The sequence below is a fragment of the Pongo abelii genome, chromosome X, assembly GCF_028885655.2.
Source record: "Pongo abelii isolate AG06213 chromosome X, NHGRI_mPonAbe1-v2.0_pri, whole genome shotgun sequence".
Lineage (NCBI taxonomy): Eukaryota > Metazoa > Chordata > Mammalia > Primates > Hominidae > Pongo > Pongo abelii.
This window is the reverse complement of record NC_072008.2, coordinates 136,771,073-136,795,978: the sequence shown is the minus strand read 5'-3', so window position 1 is coordinate 136,795,978 and position 24,906 is coordinate 136,771,073. Positions and strand designations below refer to the sequence as shown.

Here is a 24,906-nt window from a genome sequence, read left to right as displayed (position 1 = left end):
GTAAGAAGCCTTCTGGATCATCTTAATTAGAAATGTTCTCTTGTACCTCTGAAATATATCGGTCATTAAATTCATATCAATCACTTGACACTGATTGTGGACCACCTTGAACTATTGCTTATGAGTTTGTGTATATATATATGTCTTAGCTTTTCAACTCAGTTATAACTCCCCTGTTGGAAGGGCCCCAACTGTCTTAGCAGAGATATGGTGTCTTACACAAAATAGATGCTCCAGAAATATTTGTTGCTTGATCACATATTTGATTGAATAATTGCTTTCTCTATGCCTTTATATCCCCTATTATTTTCTTGTCATTTTCAGGGTAGAGCTTTGCACGAAACTGTGCCTTTGTATCTGAATTTGACCAACTGACAGCTTCACTTGTCCCTAAAGGCTACTCAGACATTTGTGAGATTACACCCTTAGAACAGGCACAAATCAAATCTGGGTGCTTGTGAAAAAAAAATACCTGGCCCTAATGGAATCCTTGCCTTATTACAGCTGAGATTTCTTAAGTGCCCAAGGGAAACTGATAGGTAGAGTTTAAATGTCCTGCCTCACTATGAAGTAGATCAGTAATCAGGATTAGACATTACTGCCCATACTTGACCACATAATCTTTCTTTGTGGATCTGGTTGCTTTGTAGCTTTTATAAGATGAGCTCAGAATTCTTCAGAGTATGTTTCCTCTTAAATTTTACCTTTTCCCTATGGAAATGTTTCCTTGGTGATGCTGTAGCTGTACAAATTGTCTAAGATGGCAGCAAATCCATTTATTCAGATGGTACTCTATAGCAAAAAAGTAGAAGATTGTTAAACCCATGTAAAATCACAATGCCAAGTTCTTTTCTCAAAGTTGCCAACTGCCTCCTGGTTTGAGAGCCATCTGGATTTGTAGAAGCAGAAATACCAACTCTTTCATGAAATACTTCCACTAAAGTGGAAAAAACCGTGAGTCAACAAGGCCAACTGGATGATGACTAAAATCGAATGCGTTGTTTTAAGCAACATCATGGTACAATAATATTCAAAGAAGGTGTCAGCTCTCTGGAAGAGTGGGAAACTACCCAGGAATAATTACGATACCAAAGTGAGCATCCACGTGTGGGCAGAGTCCTATTTCCATTGTCTTTTCTCTATAAGCCTGTGTTGAAAGATAGATTTGTGCTTAAATGTGTCAAAAGTAGTATTGCCGAAATTCATGTGAATAACGAATGATTCAGTGTGAAAAGAGGGATCTTCAGCCAGTTTTCATTTGCAATAATTATTTAATCACAAAAGTTCAAGATCTCCAGAAAGACCCTTCAAAATCAATAATAATTTGTATTGGTATGGTGATTGTTTCTTTCTCTTAATGTATTCTCATACTCATTGCATTTTACACATGAGGTGCTAATCACTAGAGAGGAGAAATAACTTTGTCTGAGGTAGACTAGCATCACCAGGAGTGTTATAATTAGATAAGGACCTCCAGAGAGTATCCAGTCTTGATCATAGACCTCCCAACTCCATTCTCAGCTTTCCTTTAGAAATTCTGGAAATCAAAATGATACTTGACAATATAAAGACAGTGAACAATTACAGCACTACAAGGCTAGATTAATAGGAGAAAGTGGGCCTGTAGAGCAGCAAGAAGAAATTTGGTCAGCCATAAAGAAGAACTATTATCAGAATGGGTTATCAGAAAACTTGTTCAGGCTCACTTGGAAGAGAAATATAAAAAGGAGATGAACACTCATCTGCTTGAGAGTACTTTTATTTCCTTTCTTACCTGAAAGGAGGGCTACGAACCAGGAAACTTTTCTATGACACTTACAGCCTTTTGATTTACCTCAGACTCACAGGACTGAGACTTTTTATTTCATGTGTACTTTGAAGTCCACAACTGAAAGCATTGATTGTTTTTAAAGAGAGAAAATGCCACCATTTTATATCTTGGTGTGTGGTATTTCTAGCATGTCAGCTGAATTATTATCTTGCCAAAGGCAAGAAGAGCCTATTGTTCCCTCAGATAGAATTAAAATAAGAAAAAGGGTAGACTAATAGCCCTACTCAGTTTCTTTAGTCCTTTGGACATTTTTATCTGATTACAGTTTCAAGAAATAAAACCATTATCTTGAAAACTGGAGGATCAAAAAAGTAAGCCTACTTTCTTTCTCAGGTCTGATAGAAGAAATCCAGTGTGAAGTTTTCATTTTCAAGGACTGTCCAGGGGAGGGCAGACAGGGTGGCACAAAAGAGACAGGATAGAAAAATGGAAATACATCTCTCTTAAGTTGCCCCAATCATTGAAATAGCTTTGGAATGATTTTGTGACTTCATTGTAATTAGGTCATTAGGAATTCTCTCAGCAGACATGAAGTGTAAGTAGCCTGATACGTTGGTAATATAGAGGCTAGTGGTAGATGTTTAAGTCTAGTATTTTAGAGTTGGAGACAACCTCAACTAACTCCATCTTTTTTTTTTTTTTTTTTTTTTTTGAGAGAGAGGGTCTCACTCTGTCACCCAGGCTGGAGTGCAATGGCTCTATCACAGCTCACCTCCCAAGCCTCAGGTGATTCTCTTGCCTCAGCCCCCCGAGTAGCTGGAACTACAAATGTGTGCCACCACACCTGGATAATTTTGGTATTTTTAATAGAGACAGGGTTTCTCCACGTTGCCCAGGCTGGTCTCGAACTCCTGGGCTCAAAAGATCCACCCGCCTCAGCCTCCCAAAGTGCTGGGATTACAGGCATGAGCCACCATGCCTGGCCAAACTCCATCATTTTTATAAATGAAGAAACTGAGACCCAGAGAAGGGGTTTGTGTGAGGTCACATGGTTAATTCATGGCAGAATGAGAACTAGTTATTACCAGACCCATATAATCATTTCAAATTGGCTAGGACTGTGGCATGTAATCGATTCATTTTTACTGTGAAAGTGTATCTGTAACCTGGAAATGCTAACTTCTCTCATGCTAATAGTACTACGTGATTTGTCACAAGCTCACCTGGTGGTATGGGAGGCCCCGTATCTGTTTTGGCTGCTGCAAAACAGGGGAAGGCACTTTGTTCTCAAGACAGAAAAGAGTTTGAGACTGGGAAATAACTATGAAGGAATTGCATTTTTAGAGCAGAACTCGGGCAACTCAGCAAATTACAGAAGAATCTTTTTGTGACACCTGATTACTTGGTAAGGGACAGTTTGTGTCCTCCATCCCAGCCTACCCTTAAGGCCATTCCATTCAAGCAGGAAAACATTTTATACTTATGTTTTGTCTGTGGTTGTGTTAGGCCATTCTTTCATTGCAATAAAGAAATACCTGAGACTGGGTAATTTATAAAGAAAAGAGGTTTAATTGTCTCACTGTTCGGCAGACTTTATAGGAAGCATGGTGCTGGCGTCTGCTCAGCTTCTGGGGAGGCCTTAGGAAGCTTTTACTCATGGCAGAACTCAAAGGGGAAGCAGGCATGTCACATGGCGAAAGCAGGAGCAAGAGAGAGAGTGGAGGGGGAGACGCCACACTTTACAACAACCAGATCTCATAAGAACTCACTATCACAAGGACAGCATCAAGCCATGAGGGATCTTCCCCTGTGACCCAAACACCTCTCACCAGGCCCCACCTCCAACATTGGGGATTATAATTCAGCATGAGATTTGGGAAGGAACAAGTACCTAAACTATATCAGTGATTTAAACTTTGTTGTATAACTTCATCTAGAGAATCTCTTTCAGTTTCTTGATTATTGGGCAAAGATTTGTCTGGAAAAAAATCAGTTTTAGGTGAGTAAAACTGAATTTCAGAGTAAGAGGATTCTTGCATTTTGAGAAGTTGTTTTCATCTCCTCCTAGCTTAGTAAAGTGCAGAAGGCAAATGTCATTTTTGTCCTTGGGACCTGTAAGGTCCTCCCTAGCCTTAATAAGGGAAAGGAGCACACTCAGACATGTAGTGAAAACTATACTGAAGTCTGTGCTTTTAGTACTGAATTTGACACTTATTATTAGACTTTTGGCCTTAGGTAAACCACAGAAGCCATTTCTAAGCCTCAGTTTCCAAATTTGTTTAACGGGGAAAGCAACTTAAAAGCAGTCAGATAATACTTTTATGGTTACTGCTCTGCTTCTTATGGTGTAAGAGCATGAAATAACCACACTGGTTTTCTTTTTCCAGTTCTGAATCAAACTGAGAAAAAAAAAACACAAAACACCTCAGGAGGAAAAAAATATGGCACCGACTTTATTATAGATAAAACTATGTTGAAGAACATGGCTTGTGTCTAAGGCCTAATGAGATTTCCTACCACCTCTAGCTTCAAATGTATTCCTTGATACTCACCTGTGGAGATGACTGAGCCTTCAGAGCAGACCATTTACCATCCCAGCGCCCTTGAGAGTGATGGCCTGTGTCACACTTCAGTGGAAGCTAGAAATGAAGAGCAAAATGGGCCTGTAGGTCTACCTCTAGAAGATGGTGCCTGTGCCCTGACTAGGCTCTACTCACTCATAAAAGAGTTGGAGGGCATTTAGACCTGAGAGCCAGAATGCACAGGATAGGCCATGAATAAGTGCTAATTTTTTTTTTTTTTTATAGTATTAGTATTTTTTTTTGAGACAGAGTCTCCCTCTGTCACCCAGGCTGGAGTGCAGTGGTGCTGTCTCGAGTCACTGCAGCCTTGAACTCCAGGTCTCAAGCAATCCTCCTGCCCCAGCACCCCAAGTAGCTGGGACTACAGGCCATGCCTCTATGCCTGGCTAATTTTTGTATTTTTTGTAGAGACGGGGCTTCACCAGGTTGCCCAGCCTGGTCTGGAACTCCTAGCTCAAGCCATCCACGCGCTTTGTCCTCCCAAAGTGCTGGGATTACAGGCGTGATAATCAGATAAGTCAATCTTGCTGCTGTGCCAAAGAATAAGCAGGGGTGAAAGCCCAGAGAAGTTTTTATGGTACCCTGTGTCCCCCTCCACAAACACAATGGAAATTTCTTCTTCACCACAGAATGGCGACAAGTGGGGACAAGAACCAAACCCCTACATTCCCCAATATTGCTGTTTAAGATTAGCATGATTTTGATTTTTCAGTCTTTTCCTTAGGATTTTTTTATACCAGGGGAAACTGGCAATGACAGTCCATTGTGTGGTATAGGTAAATAGGGTTGTTCTAGTACACATGTGTTACATTTATATTTTTACTTCTTCATGTACAAAATTGAGACATTCCAAATGGAATCAAACTCATATCCTCTATTGTTGAAGTAGTACCTTACAATGAAGAGATTTCATTTTTATGAATTTGAAACACAGAATACTTCTGCTGCCATTTCAGCATTGTCACATGTGGTTGCAAACTCTACCAGCTTTCCCTTCTCTTCCACAACACCAAAGTATAACAATTAAAATACCGTTTTACTACTACTACTAATAGCTAATACCTGTGGAACACCTACTGTATGCCTGACACTATGTATTTCAAATATATTATTTGATTTTCACAGCAACCCTATCAGGTAAGTACAGTTATTATCCTCACTTTACAGATAAGGAAACAAACACAGAGACTAATTTGTCCAAATAGTAATGTGTCCCAATAGTAAGTAGAGGAGATGAGATTCAAACCCAGGCAATATAGCTCCAAAATCAGTGTCTGGAATCAATTAAATCAAAATGAAAATGGAGCCAGATGTCTATGCTATTTTAGAGTACCCCAGATGATTCCAATATGCAGCCATGCTTGAGAAGCAGTGCAGCTAATTATACTGTATCAAAGGACTATTATACGTGTACCTAGGCCACTGTGATTCAGAATGCTGGACATTTGTAGTACTCTGTGACACAATGTGTCCAGAGTCCTCTATTAGGAACTGAAATGACAGAAGTGACAGTAACAGAGTAGACCAAAAGATGGTAAAGTGGTTGTGTAAATGTTGACCTCTCTAGGTATCTCAACACAGAAAGAAGAGACCACCTAATTTGCAATTTTCTCTTTCTCTGCTTTCTCTGCTCTATTTCCTGATGTCCATTGATTATCTACAGAAATAAAAATCCATAATGATGAAATTCCTGCTTTTTGTGTGCTAAGGGGACAGTCTTGATTTTTTTCCAATCTTCCATATCCTCCATAATGTGAGCTATTCACTTTAAGTCATGTAGATTGTAGTATTTCACATTGAGCAATTGCTTGTATAATATAATTAATTTTAAAATATTTTGCTTATTCTGCATTTGAATTTTAAGCAAAAGCATCTTTAGTGTTCAAGCTGTTTTGTAGAATATGGTGAGGTGATGAGAGTGGTACACAAAACCATTAGAGAGATACTCAACTGCAGAAACAGAGTGTACTAATTTTGGGAGAGGGGGCAGGTTTCAGCAGGTGGCATTCCCTATCTCCAGCCACATTCTTCTGCATATTTGATTCAATAGCAACTATAACAGCAGCAGTAGCTTTTATTAAATATTGATTGTATGCCAGCCGCTATGACCAAGTGCTTTACATGTATAAACTCAAGCAAACTTCCCAAGAAATCTATAAGATAGACACCATTCCCCACTTCTTTACAGATTTTTAAAAAACCTGAGGCTTGGAAAACATAGGAAATTTTTCCAGGTGACAACTAATAAATAGTATAAGCAGATTTGAAAGAGGGAGGCAGAGTAACAGTTGTTAAGAGCACGTGTTCAGAATCCTGGCCCTGATTTTAGGCAAGTTATTGCAGCTCTTGAAGCCTAGTTTCCTTACCTACAAAATAGAGGTAATAATACCAAGTGCACAGGTTTGTTTTAGGATTCAATGAAAAAACGAATAAATAGTGCTTAGTGCCTGGTTTTCTTTTATTCAGTGAATATTTATTTAGTCTTAATAAGTGTGAGGCATAGTGGTAGGCTTTAAGTTACCACAGTAAGCTGTGAATGAGACAGATTCCAATTCTGGCCTTGAGATGCTAACAGTCTAGTAAAGAAGACAGTCATTAAGCAAATAACTGTGCAAACAATTATTTGCAATTATGCTGAATGCTATGAAAGAGTGACAGGTCATAGTGAACACTCAGTAAATAAGAGCAAATATTTACTGAGTGTCTTTTAAGTACTAGGCACTATGCCAGGTAGAAGATTGAGTGCAAGTGCACAATTGGGATGAGGAGTGGAGGCATTTTCATGAAATTTTATGTGAAATTAGGGTGCAGCTAAAGAAGCCATCTGCTTTCTTCTGGTCAGTCAAGGAAGCTTCGTGGGGAGGAGGTAAAACGTAGAAGATGCTTGGTGTAGTTTATTGGAAAGATAAGAGATCAAGTTGAAAACATCCCATCTTTGCCCAAGATTAGTTCCTGGAGATTGTGTAAATCTTGTAATGTGAGAGGCATTCCCAGCATGAGTGGCCTTTGTATCTGGCAAGAGGCTTGTGTGACAAACCACAGTGACCAGGCTTTTTCTCTGAGATGAACACTAAGTGCTGAATTTGCTTCAGAACTTGACATAAAGTCTGAGCAGGCAACAAGTCATAACTACATACTGTTTTCAGATGCTGATTCACATATCACCTCATACAAATACAGTGGTTCTGCTGGCAAGCTATTTTCTAATCTGGCCTTTTATATTCCCCTCCATAATTACCCTGATCTAGGATGAACAGCCTGAGAAACATTGACTAATGCATCCTAAATTACATTAGCAAGGCAACCACAAGCTTTCAGCTTCTCTTGATTTTGTGTGAGGTCTCTGTTAAGCAGTTCTTACCACATTAGGTGTTCAGAGAGGACTACAGATCTTCCAGGCTGGAGCTTGCCATCAGTTAAGACTGTCATCCTTTGCTACAAAGCACCACACTCTCAGTGGCATTGCCTACAAAGCGGGAGATGCCTTTCACTTTCTGCCCTCCTGTCAAACAGCCAGTCAGTTGATTAGAAAGCTTTGTCTTGCAGCTCAGACTGCCCAGAAGTATTTTCTGCCTCGATTGGAGCGAGTGAAGAAGTGGTAGCTAAGGAACTTTACTCTGCCTTCCTTCTGGGCCCCTAGCTGATGTTTACTGTAACTTAGGACTTGGCACACTAGTAAGTGAAAGTCTTTTCACCATAACCCTGTGAAGAAAGTCCTATTAGTACTCTCATCTTACGTATGAGGTAAGTGAGATTCAGAGGCTCACTGGATTGCACAAGATTAGACAGCCAGTAGGCTCTTCAAACGCAGGTTTTTAAATGACGGTGAAACCTGTGCACTTTGCATTATGCCCCACTGCTTTCTAAGATTTCTGAAGAAGGAAGTGATTTGATCTGAGCTAGACTTTCAGAAGATACTCTAACCAGAGGGTTATCATGGATTATAAAAAGGCAAAACTAGAACTGGGGAGACCAGGTTGAAGACTTTTGAAATAGCCCAGGGAAGTGATATGTGGACCTGAGTCAGTGTTATGGAAATAGGGATGGTGAAGAGGAGATAGATCCAAAAAACTTACTGGTGGTTTATCATTCGGAACTAATAGGGCTTGAAGAGTTGTGGAGCCTAGAAATGAAAAAAACTATGCTAAAATCATCTGGCCCACTTATCTACGCAGGATATAATTATGCCCACTTTTATAGGTGAGTCATCTCAACTGTGATTCAGCCTAAGTGACTTGTCCAAGGTCCCAAGCTAGTTTAGGCCAAAAGGAGCTGGGACTCAGAACTTCTTCCTAGTATAATCCTCTTTCCACTAAAGCATGGGATCTCCCAAATCTGTGTTTTGTTATTTTAAGATGTTATTATTGAAGTACATAAAAGTATACAAATTATATATGTACACCAATGAACTTTCACAAACAGCATACTCGTGTAACAAGCACCTGAAAGATCGCACAGAGATTTCTGGTACCTCAGAAGACTCCTGTGCCCTTTTCCAGTCACTTCCCCACAAAGATAATCTCTACCCTTAATTTCTCTCCCTCTTTTTAATAACTGCCTGCTGGGCCATATCAGAGATTGGGAAATTTACTATTGAGATCCTCCTGTTGATGGATACTTAAATTATTCCTGTCTTTTGGCTGCCACCACAAACAGTGCTGCAATGAACAGCCATGATCGTGCTGCTTTGTACACGTGAACAAGTATTACTCTAGAATAGACTCCAAGAAGTAAGTTTGCTGGGTTGAAGGGTTAAGGGCCTTGTACATTTTGATGACTAATACTACCACAATGGCTTCTGCAAAGGCTTCACCAAGTCAGAATCTCAACCCTGGTATTTGAGTCATTTCCTGTCTTCTTGCCAGTGCGTGATATCATTAATCCTATAATTTTTTGCCAATTTGACAGGTCAGGAATGATAGCTCCTTACTGCTTTATTTGCATTTTTTTGATGAATACTGAATTTGAGCATATTTTTCAAATGTTTACTGGTCCTTTGTGTTTCTTTTATCAATCATTTGTGATATCCTTTGCCCATTTTTCTTTTTTTTTTTTTAATTTATGGACTTGTAAGTGTTCTTTTTATGTCATGGAAATTAATGCTTTCTCTGTTAAATGTGTTATAAATGTTTTCTCATGTATTTTAACACTGTTTGTGCTGTGTTCTTTCACATTGTCTGTTTTATAAAGTTACTTCCCTTTTATAGATTCTCTAGTCATTCCTTTAAGCATGGAAATCCATACTTTCTGGAGTTTTCAGAGCAGCCCCAGTGCCACATGTTCTATCCCATTGCCCCCAAAAGTACAAGTGCGTATGTCAAATTACGTTTTCCTAATTCTATAATTAGAAAACTTAGTCATCCCACCTACAGTGGTTGGCAGTAAAGCTCTTGGTCTGTTTTCTAGACAGGCTCCAGGTGCTCTTTGAATGAAAAATAGGGTAGCAAAACACACCTGTCTTAGAGCTGTGGAATCTGGTATGTGCTAAAGGGAATGTGAATATGGTATAAACTCTGGTCATTCTAACATCGTATCACCAGCTGTCTTTTGCTGTGACATTCAGACAGCTTAGGCACGTTGGAATGTTTGGTTGCCACTTGAAAGTGTTTGATTAGACAGAATGAGCTCTGGAAGAGTTCTGTCTCATGTCTATAAAGGGAAATGGAACGTCTTCTTCTTTTGGCACATGGAAAACATCTTAAATTTCTATCCATATTATTTAGGACTGTAAAAATTTGTCATCTCTAAGAAATAAAAAGTTTGCTAATAGCGTTTTTAAAAATGCTCTCAGGACAATATTTGGCCTATTTATGCAAGCCATTTGGAAGCATTCTCAACAGTAGACAATTGCAAACAATATGCTAATATGTTTACTCGGCAAACATGTATTGGATGCCTACTGTGTGTCAGGTGATGTTGGATGGAAGGGTAGATGAATATGCTAATTTCTAGCAGAAACAGACTTGAGTAAGACCTAGCTCCAGTCTTCAAAGTGCGTACATCTGGTAACTAGAAATTATTTCCTTCCACTGATGAAAAACAGTTTCCTAGGAATTCTAAAGGGACCACATTTGTTAGTTCTTAGTTAGAATTACTGAGTTTACATGAAAGTAATAAAACTGAATTTACTCTCATTTAATCAGTACCACTGCCTATTTCCTGCATTTTTCCCTCGGCAGCCCCATTATTATCCTCTGATTTCAGGAAAAGCCAATGTGGGCATTCAAGTAAGCAAAAAAGATATCTTGTCCTTTTCCAAAATTTCCCTTGTCCAAATGTTAGTGACATCTTTAGGTTATGTAAATGGAATTGATCTTGGTTTGGATTGATAGGTATTTAGATGGTAAAAATAAGAAAACACTGTGAGATGGAGGCATAAGCCTGCTTAAGCCTTAATTGTCCTAAGAAGGAATGACACATTTTTCACTGAGAAATGTTGTGGGGTAAAATTGGCTTCCTGTTGCAGGTTGAACATGGCTTGAGAAGAAAATACTTCCCCTAGATTATGAAACAGGCAGCATTGGTATTGTATTTCTAAAATTAATTCAGTAAACATTTGCTCCAATAATTAGGCTTCATAGAGCGTCATGTGGAGGGTGCCTTTTCCTTTGTGTGCAATTTAAAACTTTCTTAAGAGTAAGTCAGCTTAAAAAAAAAAGACTTTGAATCTTAGACTGATCATCTTCTTCCACTCTATACCCTACCCTGTCACTCCCATCCAAACTATATCTGAGAAAGTTCTAAAGAATTAGGCCTTGAAGGATAGCTCTATAATTTAGAATTCTATCACTCTGTTCTCTGCCCTCCCCACAACACACATCATTTCTCACAATTGTTCTTTGAAAGGATCAGGCTGCCTTTGCATCCAAGATAGCCGCCGAGTTATTTTTGCAAGTTAGTGGCAGCCCAGTAATTTTATCCCCTTCCCTGCCTGTGGAGCAGGTGCTCAAGTCTTTCAGTTTTCTGTGGCCACTCATGGTTAGTTTTCCTCCAGGACAAGAATTTGTAGCCCCGTGCACCTCCAGAAAGACCAAGCAATCCCCATATACAAGTCTACTGTTAGACTGAAAGCTTAGTTGGGAATAAGAAAAGAATCAGATAATGTGGCAAGGTGGTGGACAGCAGGCTGGGGTGGTTGGAAAGAGGAAGCACTTAGAGATCATTTTGTTCAGTGATTCTCAACCAACATGCCTAAGGGTGTATTTATCTGACACTATAGCAGTGATCCTTGTGAGAGGGTGATAGCAGCTAGGAGGTATTCCTTTTGGAGCAGCTAATAAAAAACATTTACAGGGAGAAGGGCATATGTGTAGTTTTAGAAAACTGCTCCCCGCCGCCCCCCCCAGCTTTAATTGAATTCAGTTTCCAAACATACAGCAGTTCAGTAGCAGAACTATGCCTTGACTCTGTGTCTTCAGACTCCCTATCCTATCTTCTTTTTCATTGCATTCTGCTATGGGAAAAAGAAAAGAGAAAGGAAGTAATGCAACAAGGGAGAAAGAAGAGAAAAGAAAATAACTGCCTGTTATGACCTGCCTGCCTCCTCCACTGTCACTTAGTCTCTTAAAAGTGTCAAATAGCCTGAACCTTTGATTTCAAATGCCAGCTACCCTGTCTCCCTTGAGCCCAGTTACAGCAACATTCGACTCCTTGCTAAAACATACCCTATGCTTTCAATCCATTCCCTCTTCCTGAAATATCCTCCTCCTCTTAACCAGGCAAAATCCAATATGCTCCCCCAAATAAAAATGTTTTACCACTGTGTGGGTTACTTTATGCAAAGATATCTGTAAGTAGTAACTTTTGGCTAAATAAGTATGTAGTGCACTTCCACAGTTTTCATCTTATTTGAAGGAAAAACATTGTCAAGGCCAAGCTCCAACATGGCGACTTCTATCATTAAGGCTACCCAGATCTCCCAGTCTGAATTAAATTCTCCTGTGTTCAAATTAGCATTTTTCTCTTATAGCACTTACTATTTCTTGTTGTGTATTATAGGAATTTATATGCACATGTAGATTCTACTAGCTTGTAAGTTCATGAAGTCAAGGATCATGTCTTACTCATCTTTGTATCTCTTCTATCACTACTCATCACAGTGCTACATGCATAGTAGGTACCCAGTACATGTATTGAGTGAATGAGTAAATTTTTCCTACTTTCATAGGATTTTTTTGAACTCAACATATTTTCTGTGAGATTGTCCATAGTCCAATGACAGAAGCATTATCATGTTTATTCATTCATACATTCATTCATTCCACAAATACTTATCATATGCCTACTCTGTGCCAGGTACTGCTTTAGTTGATAGGTATACAGCAGTAAATAAAACAATATATGTTCCTGCCCTCGTGTAGCATTCTAGTGAGTGGGGCAGATAATAAACAAATAGATATATAAGTTCTGGTACTTAATTACCTCAAAAAGCAATAATAATAAAGCAAGTTAAGGGTACACAAAATGAACAAGGGCTACAATTTTGTCTTTCCTTTATAACAGTATCCTTGACCCTACCTCACCCCACCCAGTAACTAATACAGAGCTAAACATACAGTTTACTGCCTGTGTTATTTACTGGCTTTTGCAACATTCTTATGAAGTAGTAGAGTAAGAGCCAGTATTGATTATGGCTTGAAAGCTTGGGCTCTGGAAACTTTGGCTTAGAGCTGACGTCCATAGATTAGTTTGTGATCTTATCAGTAATTAGTGTCTCTAAGCTTTCATTTTCTAAATCTGTAAAATGGAGAAAATAGCACCCACCTCATAAGGTGATTTTGCAGATTACATGAAATAATGTCAAATTACTTGTTGTGAAGACTACATGAAATAATAAATGTAAAATTCTTTAGAATATAATAACCCAGAAATAGACCCATGTACATATGGAGGTCTGATGTATGACAGAGGTAGCATGTCAGATCAGTGGGAAATGTGGAGACTATTTAACAAATGGAGCTGGAAAAATGGTTATCCATATGAAGAAAAATGAAAATAAAACCTGCCTCCCACCATATATACAAGATCAATTACAAGAATATACATTTCAAAAACAGAATTCCAAAACTTTTAATAGAAAATATCATAGAATATCTTCCTAACCTTGAAATAGTGAAAGATGTGTTAAGGCACAAAAAGAATCGACTATAAAATAAAAGATTGATACATTTAACTGTATTAAAATTTAAAACTTTTTTCATCAAAATACACGTTAGAGAATGAGAAAAGACAAATTACAAACTGAGAGAAAATATTCATAAAATACAACTGGCAAAGAAATAATATCAAGAATACATAAAGAAGTTGGAAAAATTATTAAGAAAACATAAGCAGTCCCATAGAAAAAATGGACAAAGGACATGAACAGACATTTCAGAAAATTGTACACACACATTTGGCCAGTTAACTTGTTCAGAGATAAAACATCATTATGAATCAGGAAAATGCAAATCAAATCACGTAAGATATCTTTTATACCCAGTTGGTTGACAAAAAATAAAAAGTGACAATACCAAGCAGTCCTTCTAAATTGGGGTTCCTGGAAAGAACAAAGTACTAATGCCTTAAGACATCTATTGCATATAAATAATTGATTTCTCTCTTATGTAATTAGAATAATACTAGATATATACTATCTTTTAGAGAATTGAGAATATAGATAGACACTCAAATAATTTTCTATGTTCTGTGGTTCAGATGAGGAACCCATGCTAAGAAAGGAAAGTGTTAGACATATGAAATTCTTGAGAATGTAATAAAAAGCCCAGAAATGTAGAAGCACATGATTTCTTATGTGTTATTTGTAGGAATATATACAAATTGCTGCAAGCAATTTTGGTATTATCTCTGAAAGTTGAACATGCATATACCCTGTGACCCCAAAATTGTACTCCTAGTTAAATACTCAAGAGAATCTTTGATTCATTCACGGATAACAGGAGACACATGCAAGCATATTTAAAGCAGCACAATTCACAATACAAAAATCTAGAAACAACCTAAATTCTCATCAGCATTATTAATAGATTAATAAAATGTGGTATATTCATGCAGTGGCATATTATACAGCATTCAGAACAAATGAACTACAGCCACACACAAAATATGGATTAATCTTAGCAATATAAAATTAGATGAAAAAGGAAGGCCTAAAAGATTACATAGAGCATGTTATATTTTTATGAAGTTAAATATAAAATTAAAACGTATAATTTTGAGATTACATATAGGTATAATAAAACTATATAAAAAGAAAAGCAAGTGGATAATGAACACAGGATTTAGGAGATGGTTACCTTGGCTAGGAGGAGGGAGGGAGGTAGGATGGGGATGAAGAACTCTTATATTTAGATGTAGATTATTATCAAGATCTTAGCTTTTATTTTGGGTTGTAGGTTTACAGGTGCTCATTATATTACTTAAAATAACTGGCTAAATAACTAGAGGGCCACTGCTGAGAGTGTGTCATGAACCAAGTGTCATGATTGGTCCAATTTAATGTACCTGAGACCCTAAAATGAATACAAAATCATAAAGTATGTAGCCCAATGCTTTTAATATAAAATAAGGCTGGGTAAATGACAGTTGTCATTGCTAGCATTACTTATTCCTGCTACTCCTCATTTTTCTTTCTGTCAAGCAATCATTATCTTCCTATTGTGTCTGATAATTAATAATTCTGAGAAATATTAATTTGCATGAGATCACCCCAAATGACTAAGCAAACTAGTTTAAAATTTAATAGTTACTGAAATTTCAACCTTTTATAAATCCATTAAACATCTTTCATTAAATTGTACTTTTTTATTAATTATTAAATTACTCTATAGATGTACTTTTAGGATGTTACCATCAACAAAAGCTTTAAGCTCTGCATATTATGACTTTGGTACTCAAAATCATAATAGTATATTAATCTAATAGTGGCAGATGGTACTGAATTAGGGCAATGTGCTAGAAAACTAAGGTGTATGATGAATCAGTGGTTAGAGAAAAAATTGTGCTCCTAGCCTGGATCTGTAAGTCTGTTAGCTATGATTGACTGATGCATTGATTGATTGGACCTTACCTAGAACCTTTTTTTCATTCTTTGCTACACACACTCTTCTTTTCCTACCATCAAAAAAAAAAAAAAAAAAAAAACTGTACTATACCTTTTTAGGAAACAAGTTTTACTATCTCAATGGAGAAAAAATGACTTGGAGGTGGTTATCAGATTTCAGTGTTCTTTTGTGGTTGGGGGTTCAATGTGTAATGGGAAAAAATGTAAAAGACTAGCAGAAGATGAAATCATATGAAGAAATTAGACTATATATGTCCCTTTAACCATGGGCATCTTAAAATTTAAGACAAATCAGGAAACTTCCACTTCCAGAAGGATGGATTAGATGTGCTTTTTCCTATTCCTCCCACTAAGTACAACTAAAAACCCTGGATATTATATATTTAAAAAATCCTAAGAAGGCTGAAAGCTGCAGAGAAGGCAGATTGTCTAGGGACGTCAGAACTTGAGGAATGACATTCCTCAAGTGTTTTGGATTTTGTTTTTGCCTCATATCTCATACTTGGAGATTTTGTTTTTGCCTCATGTATCTCGTACTTGGAGCTGAAAATAACTGGTAACTCAAACACCAATGGGTACAGACAAAATAAAAGCCCCAACAAAAGCCTATGCTCTTTAGCCAAAGGACTAGGAAGCCTAGTAACAAGGAAAACTTGTAGACAATAGCTAAGCTCTCTACTCTAGCCAGACACCAGACACATACACAAATTGTGGTCCTACTCCTACCCACTCCCAACCAAGTAGGGAGCATAGATTTCTACCCTCATGAAGCTCTAATGAGGCACATCAACACTTCTGCCAGGGGTCTCCACCAAGATCATATCAGAGAAGGCAAAGTACCAAGCTGGAACTTTTTTTTTAATTTTATTTTTATAGAGATGAGGTCTCACTATGTTGCCCAGGTTGGTCTCAAACTCCTGAGCTCAAGTGATCCTCCTGCCTCGGCCTCCCAAAGTGCTAGGATTACAGGTGTGAGCTGCCATGCCCAGGCTGAAGCTGGAACTTTCATCCCCGCTGGCCACAATGATCCAACCCACTCCTATCCCACTGTAACAGGAAAGGCCATCTGGGGAGCCTGGACTTCTGTTTGTCTCTGACAGTTAACAGTTATGAAGGTGCTCCTACCCGCTAAAGTGGTATCAGAGGAGACCTCCAGGAGATTCATGACTGTATTTATCACCCAGAAATAAAAAAACACTCCTGCAAAGTGTCATTGGAGACTACTGGGGAGCTGGAACTCCCACCCCTGCCCATCAGTAACAAGGAGACTACCTCCCTCAGATATCACTGGAAGGTGAGTAGGGAACCTGGACTTCTACATCCATTTGGCAATAATGAGGCAATAACACCCCCTCTCCCCTGCCTGAAACCTCAAAACATCAGGAAGGAAGAAAGAACACAATAAGCAAAACTATGGGAAAACAATCAAAAGAAAGCAAGAGTGACTATTTTAATATAAGATAAAGTAGACTACATTGCAAAGAAAATTTCTAGGGGTAAAGAGGAAGATTACATAGTGATAAAAGTATCAATTCACCAAGAACACGTAGCAATTCTAAATGCATATGGACCAAAGTACTGCAAAACGTGTGAAACAAAAACCGATATAACTGAAAGGAGGATTAGACAAATCCATAACTATAGTTAAGTACTTCAACATCCCTCTCTCAATAACAACTAGATGGAAAATTCACAAGGGTATCAGGACTCAGCAAAATAATCAAAGAATAGGATCTAACAAGAGCAAAATACACATTCTTTTTAAACACACAATGCATACCAAGATAGACTATATCCTGGGTCATTAAACAAGCCTCAAAAAATTATTAAAAATTTTAATCATACAGAGCATGCCCTCCAACCACAATGGAATAAAATGAGAATTCAGTAACAGAAAAGTAATAGGAAAACCTCCAAACACTTGAAAACTAAACAACACACTGCTAGATAAACCACTGGTCAAAGCAAAAGTGTCAAGCAATTTTTTTTGAGACAGCATCTTGCTCTCTCACCCAGGGTGGAGTACAGTGGCGTGATCACAACTCATTGCAGCTTCGACCTCCTGGGCTCAGGGAATCCTCCCACTTCACCCTCCCCAGTAGCTGGGACTATGGGCATGCACCACCATACCCAGCTAATTTTTTAATTTTTTTTTGTAGTGACAGGGTCTTGCTGTGTTACCTACCCAGGCTGGTCTCAAAGTCCTGGCCTCAAGTGATCCTCCCACCTTGGCCTCCCAAAGTGCTGGGATTACAGGAGTGAGCCCAACCAAGTATAAAAATTTTAAAAACACATTGAACTGAATGAAAATGAAAATACAACATATCAAAATTTATGGGAAGCAGCCAAAGTAGTGCTGAGGAGGAAGTTTATAGTTGCAAATATATACATTAGAAAAGAAGGAAAGTCTCAAAGGAATTAATCTAAGTTCCCACCTTAAAAGTGTAGAGAAATAAGAACAAAATAAACTAAAATCAAGAAGGAGGAAGAAATGCTAAAGATAAGAAGAGAAATCAATGAAATTGAAAACAGAAAATCAATGAAACAAGTAACTGAATCTTTGAAAAATATCAGTAAAATTGACAGTCCTTTAGCAAGACTGACAGAAAGAAAGACATACAGTACCAATATGAGAAATGAAACAGAGGCTATCAGTACCAACTATCAATAATGATATAGTTTGTATATTTGTCCCCACTCAAATCTTGTGTTGAAATGTAATCCCCAGTGTTGGAGGTGGGGCCTGGTGGGAGGTGATTGGGTCATGGGGGCAGAACCGTCATGAATGACTTAGTGCTGTCCTCATGATAGTGAGTTCTTAGGAGATCTGACCATTTTAAAGTGTGTGGCACCTCCCCCTGCCCCAGCCCTTTGCTTGTACCTGCTTTCACCATGTGACATGCCTGTCTCCCATTTTGCCTTTGTCCATGAGTAAAAGTTCACTAAGGCCTACCCAGAGGCAAAGCAGATGCCAGCACCATGCTTTCTGTAAAGTTCGCAGTACGATGAGTTAATTAAACTTCTTTCCTTTATAAATTACCAGTCTGAGCTATTTATTTATAGCAATACAAGAACGACTTAACACAGATACTAAGGGACTACTACGAACAATTCTACCTACATAAATTTGACAACATACATGAAATGGACCACTTCCTCGAGAAATATAAACTACCACAATTCATCCAAGTTTAAATGGATAATTTGAATAGCCATATAACTATTAAGGAAATTGAATTCATCATTTAAAATCTCCCAAAGTCAAATCTCTGGGGCGAGATGGTTTCACTGGAGAATACTACCAAACTTATAAGGAAGAATTACCACAAATTCTATAAAATCTCTTCCAGGAAATAGAAGAGGAGAGAACAAGTTCCAATTGATTCTATGAAACTAATATTACGCAAATACTAAAAATGAGATAAAAGCAGCCCAAAGTGAAAAGTGGAGACCAGTATTCCTCATGAATACAGATGTAAAAATCCTTAACAAACTATTAGTAAGCCAAATTCAGGAATATATTGAAAGAATTACACAGCATGGCGAAGTAGGGTTTATTTCAGGGCTACAAGGGTGGTTCAGTATTTGAAAATCAATCAATGTAATCTACCATATTAACAGGCTAAAGATGAAAAATCATATAATTTTGTCAAACAATGCAGAAAAAGAATTTGAAAAACTTAAACATCATTCATGATTTAAAAAAAAAAAAAAAACCTCTCAGAAATAGGAGTGGAGGGTAACTTCCTCTTTTTTTTTTTTTTTTTGAGATGGAGTCTTGCTCTGTCACCCAGGCTGGAGTGCAGTGGCATGATCTCAGCTCACTGCAACCTCCACTTCCCAGGTTCAAGCTATTCTTCCACCTCAGCCTCCCGAGTAGCTGGGACTACAGGCACCCACCACCACGCCTGGCTAATTTTTGTATTTTTAGTAGAGACGAGGTTTCACCATATTGGCCAGGATGGTCTCGAACTCCTAACCTCGTGATCCACCTGCCTCAGCCTCCTAAAGTGCTGGGAGCCACTTCCTCACCATGCCCAGCCACTTCCTCAATTTGATAGAGAATTCACAAAGCACCTACAGCTAACATTGTATGTACCTGTGAAAAACTGAATTGCTTTTCCCCTAAGATCAGAAACAAAGCAAGGATATACACCCTTATTCAACATAATGTTGTTAGTTTTAGCCAATGAAATAAGGTGGGAAGAAGAAATAAAAGGCTTACAGATCAGAAAAATGAGGGAAGATGAAACAAAAGGCTTACAAATCAGGAAAGTGAAAATGTCCTTATTTGCAGATGACATCACCTGCATAAAAATTCCCAAGAAATCTACAAAAGGAATAAAGAAACAAAAAAGCTCCTAGAACTAATAAGTGAGTCCATTAAGATTGCAGGATACATGATAAGCATACAAAAATCAATTGTGTTTATCTGTATTAGAAATGAACACATGGACACTGAAATTCAAAAGATAATGCCATTTGAAGTAATCCAAATAAAATGAAATAATTAAATATAAATTTACTGAAATGTGTACAGGAGGTGTATACTGAAAATCACAAAACACTAATGAAAGAAATCAAACAAAACCTAAATGAATGGAGTAACATATTATGTTCATGTAGAAATCACAATATAGTAAATATGTCAGTACTCATGAAATCGATCTTTAGATTCAATGCAATCTCTATCGAAATTTTAGCAAGATATTTCTGAAGATATAGGCAAGATTATCCTAACATTTATGTAGAAAGGCACAAGTCCTGTAAGAGCTAAATCAATCTCAAAAAAAAAAAGTAAAAAAGTGGGAAGAATCAGTCTACACAATATTAAATTTTGCTATAAAGCTACAGTAATCAAGACTGTGTGGTGTTTGTGGACAGATACAGATCAATGGAACAGAATAGAGAACAGAGAAATCTACCCACATAAATGCACCCAACTGATTTGCCTATAATCCCAGCACTTTGGGAGGCCAAGACAAGAGGACTGCTTTACTTCTCATAACAACTGTATAAGGTCATTTATATGACCTTATGTCATATAAATGACATCTGTATCATTGATACATATGTAAGGTCATATGTATCAATGACCTTGTCTATAAAATGTTGTAAGCCTCATTTTATAGACAAGGAAACCAAGAGTTTGAGACCAGCTTGGGCAACACAGCAAGACCTCATGTCTACAGAAAGTAAAAAAAAATAAAATAAAAATTAGCCAGGGGTGGTGGTGTGTGCCTGTGGTCTCAGCTACAGGAGAGGCTGAGCTAAGAAGACTGCTTAAGCCTGGGAGGTCGAGGCTGCAGTGAGCTGTGATTGTGCCACTGCAATCCAGCTTGGGCAACCGAGTGAGACCCTGTCTTACAAAAAAAAAAAAAAGAATGCGTAGTGTCTCTCTGTATTATTTTTTATGCCTGCAGATGAATCTATAATTATTTCTAATTAAAAGTATAATTAAAAAGAAAATATTAAGACAAATGAATGACCACCTAAGGAACAGGACAGTTAAGTACAGCTAAATCCCCATTCTGAAAAGCAGTGGTAAAAGAATTGAAACATAAGAACTGGGAAGGACCATTTTTGAATTGATGACCTCTTCACCATCATACCTCTTTCCTCCCTGGTCATCTTAAAGCACAAAGATTTTAACCACAAAAGGTTATTTTCTGCTGCCTGTCATGCCTTTTTGCAGAGAATGTGAAGGTGCAGGAACTAATCAGGATCTTTCTTGGAGCTACATTGTGTAAATTCTATGAATCTGCCCCTCAAGGTCAATATTCCTTAGCTACATGACCTTATTCTTTCAACCAGTACAGCTTGGACAAAATGCATTGTGCATGTCTATGGGAGTGGGAGACATGAATTTGTAAGGGAACAAGCATGTGTATGAATGAGCACAGGTATGCTAATGCTGGCAGGATTAGGGGAGCAGAGACAAGATAGGTTTTAGTGATAAATATATGTTGCCACATTCCCACAGGGAATTTGACATCCTCATCCTAAGGAAAATATTGAAGGTGAAGAAAATAGAAGAGTGAGTAATTAAGATTTGAGAATTCTTATAGGACGTATGAAAATTTTATGCTTTAGTCACAGGAAATATTCTGAACAATTATGTAGCACTGTGCCTCCAAAGGTGAAGATTCATTTACCACAGTACAGGGTACATTATACCAAGACATTTGGAAATAACAGCCTTTGCCTGAATGAATATGCTTTGTGCTTCCACAGTTTTCATCTTTTTCAGAGGCAACTATTGCCAACTGCCTAGTTTAGCTAATAAGTTAGAGTTTTTGTACTACAAGCTGTTGTCCAAGACCCAAAGTCAATTTGCCAATTAGTATTCTTCCTCTTTCCCAATAGCTTCCCACCTGCAGCTTATCCATCCAGAAAATGGGCAGAGTATGGCAAGAGATTATATTTATTGAACACAGTTTAGGGCATGAGATCCATTCAGTCTGGAGAAAGTGTTAATGAATCAAGTTACAAACCCACAAGTACCAGAAACATATTCTTAGTTCTCCCTCAGAAACTGCACTGGAGAAGCAGCTTCAGTGGAGGGCCCCTCGGGTCAGAAGATAAATTAGCCACAGTGAATATCAAAAGTCAAGTACACTATCCACAGGTAGTATTCAGAGGCCAGTTACAGCAACCACAGACAGCATCCCAGGGAAGATAACATCCATGGGCAGCATTTCCAAGAAAGAAGCAACATCCATTCTGAGGCAAGATACAACGTGCAAAGACTATTTCCAGGAAAGCTATGACATCCTAGACAATCTTCACAAAAAAGATACAATAGCCATAAATAGCCTTCCCAGGAAAAGTACAACATCCACAGGCAGCAATTTGAAGCAAAGTACAATATCCTCTTTTAAAAATATGGCACTGTAGCTCTCAAGGGTGAAGTCCACATCTGTGGAAATGTTAACCTACGCCAACTGTCTGATATGGGCATCATCGGAGAAAGAATTAGAATGGATGTCATTCCTGAATTTATGCTTTTTGTTGTGGGATCCCGTAAGAGCTAAATAAGTCAATGAGAAAGCAGAGGTTTGCAGATGTCAGGTTAGCTTTAGAAATGTTTGAAAAACAGATTTTCCTTGTGGCTTTTTTGTTCCTTTGTAACATAGGTCTGACAACTTTTGAGGATAAAAGTTACATCATGGAGCCTGATTTAAAAAAATGTGACCCCATGATGTAAAAATCAAAACAATTGAACTCATGCTCATGAAGATAGTGAGCAGAAGGATGGTTACCAGAGGTTGGGAAGGGTAGTGGTTGGTGGTGGGGTGGAGGGGAGGATTAATGGGTACAAAAAAATAGTTAGAAAGAATGAATAAGACCTAGTATTTGATAGCACAACAGGGTGACTATAGTCAAAATAATTTAATTGTACATTTAAAAATTACTAAAAGAGTGTGGTTTGGTTGCTTGTAACACAGAGGATAAGTGCCTGAGGGGATGGATACCCCATTTTTCATGATGTGATTATTATGCATTACATTCCTATATCCAAATGTCTCATGTACCCTATAAATATATATACCTACTATGTACCCATGAAAATTAAAAATTAAAAAAAAATGTGACTCCATGTGCTTAGTACTCAGAAACACATGGAATCCTAGGACCATAGAACCATAAAAATTTTAGAGGTACATCTTCATTTTTTAAATAAGGAAACTGCCCAGAGAGCAGACTTGACCAAAGTCACATAGCTCTCCTGATTCCAGTGCTATTTAGATGTTTATATGATAATAACAGTGATAAGAATTGCAACAACAACAATAGAAAAAATAACAGCTAACATTTTCTTTTGAGCTCCTACTGTACCAGGCACTGTTCTAAGAACTATACATGGATTATCCCATTTACTTCTGATAACAACCGTATAAGGTCATTTATTGTCATAAGCCTCATTTCATAGACAAGGAAACTGAGACACAGAGAGGTTTAATGACATTGTTCCATAATGCCTCGATGATTTCCTTATTAGGGCTTACATCATAGGATTACCAAACTAGATTGTTAGACTAAAATCAAGTGATTGTGCTGATGTAATTTAGTCTGCAGAATTCTGGATCACTATATGTTTCAGTGGTGATGTAATTTTCAAAAACAATCTGTTCAGACTCTATATTTTATGTGATGCAGTCTGTCCCTTAACTCCTAGTTTCTCAAACTTCTTGAGTTCTGGAAGCTTACTTAAAATATAAGCCCAATGAAAAGTTTACAAGACATGCTCTGAGCATGTAGTTTTTTTAAATGTTAGATTCAAGGGTACAGGTGCAGGTTTGTTACATGAGTATTCTGCATGATGCAGAGGTTTGGGCCTCTAATGATCCTGTTACCCAAGTAATGAACATGGTACCCAACATGTAGTTTTTCAACCCTTGCTTCCCTTCCTCTCTCCCCTCCCCCTTTTGTAATCCCCCGTGTTGATTGTTCTCATCTTTGTGTCCATGTGTACCCAATGTTTAGCTCTCACTTATAAGTGAGAAAATGCAGTATTTGGTTTTCTATTTCTGCATTAATTGTCTTAGGATAATGGCCTCCAGCTGCATCCATGTTGCTGCAAAATATATTATTTTGTTCTTTTTTATGGCTGCATAGTATTCCACTGTGTATATGTACCACATTTTCTTTATCCAGTCCACCATTGATAGGTACCTGGGTTGATTCTGTGTCTTTGCTGAGCACACAGATTTTGTTGTGTTTTTCACTAGTGGACAAGTAAGTGACAGTGTTTGAAAGATACCAAAGTTGGTGTATACTTGTGTTTTTCAAGTACTAGGTAGACATGTTAGACTTATTTTTCGTAAGTCAGTACAATCCATGCATTTTTCGCAAGCCAAAGACTATAAGTTCATTCTCTGAGATGCATGTGTTCAACTGGCACAGGTTGGAAAGAAATTTTATACTTCAGCTTCTTTTTTGTCTTTTTCCATATTTTTCCTTTTATTTTTAGTTGACACATAATAATTGTACATATTTATAGGATGCAGATTGATATTTTGAGCCATGTATGCAATGTATAATGATCTAAGCAGAGTAATTAGCATACTCATCACCTCAAACATTTATTATTTGTGTTAATAACATTCAAAAATGTTCTTTTCTAGCCTTTTGAAAATATATAATAAAGTATATTTAACCATATTCATCCTACATTGCTGAAGAACACCAGAACTCATTCCTCCTATCTAGCTGTAATTTCATATTCATTAACCAACCTCTCCCCATGCTCCCCACCCCTTGCCATATGATCCAGCAGTCCTTCTACTGGGTATTTATCCAAGGGAAAAGAAATCAGTATATCAAAGAGTTGCCTGCACCACCATGTTCATTGCAACACTATTCACAATAGCTAAGATATAGAACCAAACTAACCATGTATCAATAGATGAATGGATAAAGAAAATGTGGCATATATACACAATGGAATACTATTCAGCCATAAAAAAGAATGGAATCATGTCTTTGGC

The 24,906-nt window shown here is 37.7% G+C and overlaps 1 protein-coding gene across 8 annotated transcripts in view; it reads left to right on the top strand.

Annotated features, from left to right (window-relative positions):
• Nucleotides 1-24,906, top strand: part of ENOX2 (ecto-NOX disulfide-thiol exchanger 2) — a 279,886-nt gene that overhangs the window by 125,829 nt on the left and 129,151 nt on the right. The gene's annotated exons all lie outside the window — the stretch shown is intronic.